This window comes from Mytilus galloprovincialis, chromosome 2 (genome assembly GCF_965363235.1).
Source record: "Mytilus galloprovincialis chromosome 2, xbMytGall1.hap1.1, whole genome shotgun sequence".
Classification (NCBI taxonomy): Eukaryota; Metazoa; Mollusca; class Bivalvia; order Mytilida; family Mytilidae; genus Mytilus; species Mytilus galloprovincialis.
Window position 1 is genome coordinate 114098469 of NC_134839.1, and position 8484 is coordinate 114106952.

An 8484-nucleotide genomic window follows, 5' to 3' on the forward strand; every position below is an offset into this window, starting at 1 on the left:
ACATTCATTGATTCGCGTGTCTGACGCCAGAAAATTTTATACGTCACATATTTTTGTCGTTCAATGATTATAGGGTAGGTTGAAAACAAATCTTTACGACAAAAGAGATGATTTCAGTTTTCCAATTGTGAACTTTCCATTTATAAGTAGCAACATTCCAGCAGCACCTGCATACGTGGTATATATCTCCCAACTGATACGATATTCCCGTGCTCGCATTTCCTATCATGATTTTCTTGATAGAGGGTTACTGCTCACAAGGAAGCTATTAAAGCAAGAGTTCCAAATGGTGAATTTGAAATCATCCCTTCGTACATTTTCCGGACGCCATCACGAGTTGGTTGACCGTTATAGAATAACCGTTTCACAAATGATATTGGTTATGTTCCTTACGTCGTAACCACAATCACCTTCCCTTTCATGAATATGACCTACTGAATTAGACTATTTACCGGATTTGTTATCACATAAGCAACACGACGGGTGCCACATGTGGAGCAGGATCTGCTTACCCTTCCGGAGTACCTGAGATCACCCCTAGTTTTTGTTGGGGTTCGTGTTGTTTATTCTTTAGTTTTCTATGTTGAGTCATTTGTACTATTGTTTGTCTGTTTGTCTTTTTCATTTTTAGCCATGGCGTTGTCAGATTATTTTCGATTAATGAGTTTGACTGTCCCTTTGGTATCCTTCGTCCCTCTTTTAAACAAACAATTTAAAAATTTCACATGCGCAATATTAGCAATAGTCATACTCCTGACTTAGTACAGGCATTTTCTCATGTATCAAATTGTGTTTAAACCTGGTTTTATAGCTAGCTAAACCTCTCACTTGTATGACAATCGCATTAGATTCCATTACATTGAGAACGATGTGCAAAAATATAAACAGACATAATAGGTAAAAGTGTCAAAAATAGGGGAACAATAGACAACATTGTCGAACGTTTGAGATTTTCGTCCATTGATGCCTGTAAAACTTATCTGTCAACGCATTATTTAAAGTGCATGTAATTTTAACTTCTCTTTGATTTCGACAAGAAAGCTTCCGTAAGATTTGCAATTAAGTAGCCGTTCTTGAAATCTGGAAACCGGAATGCATATATGTAGTACACATTTTGTTATAATCTTAATCATTATTAACACTAACAAAGATGTAACAAAGAAGCACAAAAAGGCATAGAGACAAAGTACATGAGCAAAAAAGAGAGACAAGAATACAAAAAAATATACCATAGCTCAAAAACCGAATGACGGGTTGTAGAACTACTAAACAAACCATATAAGCAAAAATGAATGACAAGTATACATATTAAATGTTACCATAGAACGATAACACAATAACGGGATTTATAAGTACAGGGCCACGTCAAACGGATATCACCAAACAGACTAAACAGTAAAAGTATTATTCATAAAGACAAATACAAGAATATAATAACACATTATTAAGATGATAAACAACGTCAGCATCCTGAATCTATCCTGCCAGATCAGTGTGAATTATTCGGGAAGTTGATACAGAATATTTATCAACAAGCTTTTGGAACCTTCCGATATTTTTTTTAAGAAAAAGGAGGAGACGTTCTTCACATACCCCTGGTACATCAACTTTCAGCTCAGAGACTGACGACGTTTTACAAAGTCTAGGTAGGAGCTGCACTTTTTAATATTGACGGTATTTATGAAACAACATTATTTATTAGAATATTTCTCTGTTTGTAACATTACAAACATGATTTCTGACCAAATTACGTGACTGACAATTAGTATTATGTGAGAAAAACTAAGATTTTATCGTTCAATCTTCGAAAATAGGAAAACGGAAATTTGTAAAATATAATTCTATTTAAAACATGATTTTTTACGGAAACTAACAGTTTCACTAACATAAGTAGCTATTGAAAAAAAAAGTATTTTGTGGGAAAAAAATAAATATTTATCATCAGACCTCTGAAAACAGGAAACAGGTTGATTTATTAGATAAACAAATAAAGATTTTATGTCAATACTTAGATGCGTACTGAATACATTGAAATGTTCAAGTTAGTACCAGTCAATGTTACATGCGAAATGTGATTCATGAGTGGAAAGCTTACAAAAGTAATTTATGATATCTTATTTGGAAAATTTATATATTTATATATAGAAGGTGAGCTAAAAATTCTATCGAAGGCATTATTTTCAGGGAGATAACTCCTATGATATTGTTACATGTATGATAATTGTCTGTCCTGGTAAGGAAGTAACTGGATGATACTACTCGTTCCTTTCATCTACACATATATTGCAACTTTTTGACAAACATAAACTTTTCTCTGGTATCTTTCTTCCCTCTTTTAAAGCCTTTTAAAGGGTGCGTGACAGAACTTGGATTTTGAATCTACTTTTAAATACGCTGCTGATTAAAAAAATTATATATATCTTAGTAAAAATCTTCCTTTAAAATAAACATCCCAAAACCTGAAACGTATACCAAAATAGATAAAAGAAGATGTGGAATGAGTGCCAATGAGACAACTCTCAATCCTGGTCACAGTTTGTAAAAGTAAAGCAATATAGGTGGTCAAATTACGGTCACATGGAGCTTTTGCTCACACGATCTGCAAGCTATAAAGTGCCCCAAAAATGACTAGTATAAAACTATTCAAACGGGAATGTATATTATGATTCTCTCGATACCGCCAATACGTTTTAGTATGGTCATAACTGAAATTTCGAAAAGCTATGTAAAATTATTCCAGATACTGAGAATTACCAGAAGTAAAAGATTAGGCATACAGATTATGTTTAGTTATCCGAATTGTAAACGTTTAGCTATTAGACAAATTATTACTCATACATTTAGCTAGCTGGTAGACTGCGAAACAAGGGGTGAGGCAGTACATCTGCACGAGAATCCAGTCTCTGTCTGATAATCAATGTGTATGTATACAAAAATAAGGAGCATGTATATGATTAACAATGAAACAAATATCCAATACGAGGACGTACGCAACACTCGGTCATTACTGCACGCGGACCTTCGGCGACCATCAGCAAAACCTTTGCAAAATAGTCTAATATAAAAGGCCCTGATACGACAAAATGGGGACCAAAGCAAAAGAAAAAAAACCCGGCATGATCCATAAAAAATAACTAACGAAAAACAAAGTATGACAGTAAGACTTCAACGTCAAATTCTGAATTACATGCGTCTCAATTGGGACAGACATATGCGAGTATGGCGGGGTATTTTATATTTATAAACGCTTTCCCCTCGGTTTTGGTTTGTGACCCAGATTTGGTTTCTATCAAACAATTTATCACTTTCGAACAGCAGAATACTACTGTTGCCTTTATTTATATTTCAAATAAATACAACATGTTTCCCAGACGAAAGTACCAAGCAGGACTATTCTAACGTATTTAGTGAGAAGACGTCCAGAAACAGTCTTAAACAAATATATATAGGCAACAGTAGTATACCGCTGTTCAATCGTCATAAATCGATTAATTAAAAAACAAATCTGGGTCACAAACCAAAAACGAGGGGAAAGTTAAATAACAACAATACTGAACTACGAAAAAAATTCAAAACGAATATCAATATGAACGTCAAGTCTTCGTACTTGTATATCACTGTTAATACCGACGAAAACACTAAGATCTTAAATACTACGATGTTATATTGATAACATTTAAGAATAAGGTAATTCCAGGAATCAATGAGTTTTCGTGGATTGAACTGTAAATCAATATTAAAGTTTTCTTTATTATTGTCAGACTTGTTCTTAGAACCGTCTTAAGTTATCACAAGGATATAACGTATACAGAAGACACATATATACCAGGTATACGATATATATGTATGAGTTTGCTTGAGTTTCTCATTGGCAACATATTTGTTTAGTTTGATGTCGAGTTGTCGGTATTCCCATGGGAAACCACTGTTCACCTCTTCTAGTCGACCTTTTAAATATTTTCACATAGACGGAGTTAACTCAGACATTTGTGAAAATACGAAGATCACAGATATAAGAAGTTTGATAATTTTATTTCTCAAATATATTTGTATATTGATGAAGTGTACTTCCTACTGATTTGGAGATTAAAGAAGCAACAGGTAATCATCCGCTAAAGTGTAATGTCTTATCACTTGACATTGTTTATTCACTTATTCTATTGACGTAGCACAATGGGTCTCCTAATTCTTTTTGAGTATCTGAGTTCACCCCCAGTTAAACTGGGTTTTATGTTGCTCAGTCTTAAGTTTTCTGTGTTGTGTTGTGTGTTCTGATGTTTGGTTTTTGGTCTCTTTCTTTTTGAGCCATAGTCTTGACAATTTTGTTCGACTTATAAGTTTCAATGTCCCTTTGGTATTCTTTACCTTTCAGTTGGTACACCGAAGCTATTTGTGTCTGCACAAGACTCACTTGTGTTGTTCGGATCAAAACACATGGAAGACACATTAAAAGAAGCATATTCCGTCTAGGGTTGTTTTCCAGTTGAATCTTGTTTTAATGTCTACCATTATGCGAAAAAAAATCTGTACAATAAAAGAGAGGTACCAAAGGGATATTAATCATATGTAGAAAACATACTGACAGTATCATGGCAAAAACATGACAAAAAGACATACAACAGTACTAGAAACACAATATAGAAACTAAAGGTTGATTAACACGAACCCCACCAAAAAACGGTTGCGAATTTAGATGACATGAGCTGTTTTCCAATTACATATGAATAATTTCGTGAATATATGACATATCTAAGTTAAAAAACTGTTAACACAATGTGGTTGTTTTACAATTACATGAATTATTTCGTTTCAGGTTCGATTGGTCGTAACAGTCTGTTAACACAAAGGTGTTTGCCTTACATTAATATGTGATTTCGTGGGATACATAATTGTAACATTCTATTGATACACGTATTTGCTTTACATTTATATGTGATTTCGTGGGATACATAATTGTAACATTTTATTGATACTCGTATTTGCTTTACATTTATATGTGATTTCGTGGGATACATAATTGTAACATTTTATTGATACTCGTATTTGTTTTACATTTATAAGTGATTTCGTTCGTGTGATACATAATTGTATATTGATACACGTATTTGTTTTACAATTATATGTGATTTTTTGTGTGATATATGATTGCAACAGTCTGATGACAAAATGATGATGGTAATGAATACAACAACATTATTAAATAGAACAAATTTGACTGACAAAGATGATTACTATGGTCCAGCTCTTACATGTTTTTTCGCTATTTGGTTGATCCTGATAATGTTATGCTCCATTATAGGAAATATTCTTGTTATGTCAGTGATTCTGTTTAATAGAAAATTATGCAACGTACACAGCAGCACAAATTTGTTCTTGTTTAGTCTCGCAATATCTGACGTAATGACCGGATTATTTATTGCTCCTGTGTCTCTATACACACTTATACAAGAACATTGGGATTTGGGAGATTTTTTATGCAATGTGAATCTTTTTCTAAACGCAACATTTTTGTTCACATCGGTCCACAGTTTGATGTACATAAGCATCCATAAATACTTATCTGTTAAGCGTTTATCCGAATGTAATATAATTCCAGTTAGTAAATCTGCATGTTATACGATGATTTTAGCGTCGTGGGGATGGGGAATTTCCTTTGCTCTCCTCACTACTTTGTACCTGAGCGGGGGCGAATACAAAGCTAAAACTATACAGTGTGGACCAAAGTATCCGATTTTTAATATTAAGTCAGTTGTACTATCTTTAGGAAATTTAATGTTGAATTTCATGATGCCTCTTATTATCATGATAATTATGTATTCGAGGATATACTCTATAATAAAGGATGATGCGGTGTTTCGACGCAATTCAACAAAGCAACAAAAAGATAATAAGAGCCGTTCGGATTCAAAGGTTGTAAATGAAAAGGCTGTTATTCATACCTTAGTAATCATTTTAAGTTGTTTTATTATATGCTGGCTTCCATACATGATCTACACAAACTTCATATTTTTCACAATTGACAGAAAGACAATTCCAGCTTTTATGAATCCTTTGGTAAGTAAAATTAATATTGACCTTTGCCATACCTGATCATATCTATAAAATGTATCAAAGACATGAGTTTATCACATACCTATAAAGGATCCCGTAGTTTCATTTTCGATCCGAATAATATCTGAGTTTGCCATGGAAAGACATGGACTGTTGAATGAAAATGTCAAAATCAGCACGTAGCGTACTATTAATTTATTGAATTATGTTATATTGGTGAAACAAAGTTACAGTATATGATATAAATTTGGGAAATGGAAACGAAGAATGTGTCAAAGAGATAACAATCCGACCAAAGAGCAGAACAAAACTGTTCTGCCAAAGACGTCGGACGATATCCGTCATCAAGTACCAAACTTCAAAACCAGAGGATAAAAACCAAAAAAAACCCCAGTATAATTCCTTTTCAATCAAATACTATTTGACCTCGTGAGTATAACAAGCCAGGAGAAATTGTCACTTTTTCTCTGTTTTTCTCACATCCACTTTAATATGTCGTAGCTGTTAACTGTTGATGGACTGAGCTGCTGTTTTTGATTATGGTTGCTTTTAATGGACTATCAGTATACACTGTTTGTATGGTTATTTAAAGTGACCTCGTGTTGGTGACACATAGTGATTAAAAGTTGTCACTTTAAAGATCTTGTGTTGTTAAACTAATGTTGCAACGACATTAGTAAAAGTTGTCGATTGATAATTTTTCTGTTGCTTTAATGATCTTAAATATTTTATGATTGATTGATTGATTGATTGATTGGTTGATGTTGATGAAACTTTACGCCAATACACACTGGTTATGTCGCGACAAGAAGGATATTCTGAAAATAAGACACTTACTACTATTATTATTAGTGGTGCAAAAAATCGCTTACACTGATAAAAACTATTTCACTCCTTCACACCATAGCATAAATTCAGTGTTAATTGTGTCAAACAAACATATATAGACGCACACTTTGTTGATTTAAAAAAATAAAATATACTACATTGTAGGCTTATTGCTTTGGGTTTTCCAGCAGTGCATGTAATCCAGTCATATATGCATTCCGGTTTCCAGATTTCAAGAACGGCTACTTGCAAATCTTAAAGAGGCTATCTTGTCGGATATCAAAAAGTAAGTTGTACATCAGTGATGCGTTTGACAGGTAAGTATTTATTTTGATTGGCACGACAATGTTTCACATGTAAGATGATAAACCGTGTATGATATATAATATTTTTTGTTTGGAGTATTGAATGTAAAATTCTGATTAAAGTTATGATAAAAAAAAAGGAACGTGACAAACTTCGACATGAGGAGTCTATGACGGATTTATGTAAAAAATATCAGATGAGGCACTGTAATGATCTATGATTTAAATATACTTACCAGGCATTTTTTTGGAAATTTGGCAATTCACACTTTATTCCTCGTAAACTTGATGTAGTAGTATTGAAGTTTAAAATTTACGCCTATTAGGAAGTTCGTAAAAGTGAGAAAAAAACCCAACCCTTTCGTATCATAATAGCGGAGATGTGTCATTTCATATGCTAAGGTGAATATATTACTACTCAAGAATAAGAAATGAATGTTAGGAAGCTTGTTATAAAACGGCCTTCCAGTTTGTATGAATGGATATGCATTATTTTTCTAGAATCCGTTTCGTATCATGATACGGATGACACAATAAAACAGATAGATATTGAGGAGTGCAAAGAAAACGAGGATCATGACACTGTTAAATGAGATAAACCAAAACCTGGAATATCCAAATGTAATAAAGAAACAGTCAGTGCCATTTACTATAACGGGAAATGAAACAACGTTGTTTGTAATGTAAAAATGAAGAAAAGAAATCATCAGATTGAAAGTCACAGAAGAATTATTCAAATCTACGGCAGTTTTTGTGCTTTTTACCTGAGCTTATAGAACATGAACTTTTTTGATGCTTTGTTTCGAACTGATGAATTAAACTCTTTAAATCTAATATTTGTAATTTGTTCTTACGTAGAACTGATTCACCGCTGTTTCACGTTAGGGAAACATGTTTAACCTCGCCACATCCTAATTGGGTGTGCCTTGTCAAGAGGGGTGTCAAAGGTCGAGTGGTCCAAGTAATTCAACTACTATACCTTTATCGTTTTTAGTTCGAACCTCGCACGTGGCAAGTGTGCTTGATGGCAATCTTAATTGACATGGTTTGCAAGTTCTACAGCTGATGATCGGCGATTCTCTGCGTGCACTCCGGCTTCCTCCACAAATAAAAAAACACCAAAAACCCAAAACAAGAGCCTATGACTCAGGGGTAGTTGTTTGTTGTGTCTAATTTAATAGTATTTGTTTTTCGTTTATCATTTTGTACATAATAGTTATCAAAGACACAAGGCTTATAAATTGATACGCCAGACGCACCTTTCGTCTACATAAGACTCACCAATGACGCTCAGATCAAA

At 33.5% G+C, this 8484-nt stretch overlaps 1 long non-coding RNA gene across 1 annotated transcript; it reads left to right on the forward strand.

The window, feature by feature from the left end:
- Positions 1 to 1351: 1351 nt before the first annotated feature.
- On the forward strand, positions 1352 to 8018 carry LOC143065471 (uncharacterized). The gene is made up of 4 exons (XR_012975482.1): positions 1352 to 1674; positions 4814 to 6054; positions 7045 to 7165; positions 7686 to 8018. It is a non-coding gene; the product is annotated as an uncharacterized LOC143065471 (long non-coding RNA).
- Positions 8019 to 8484: the final 466 nt, after the last annotated feature.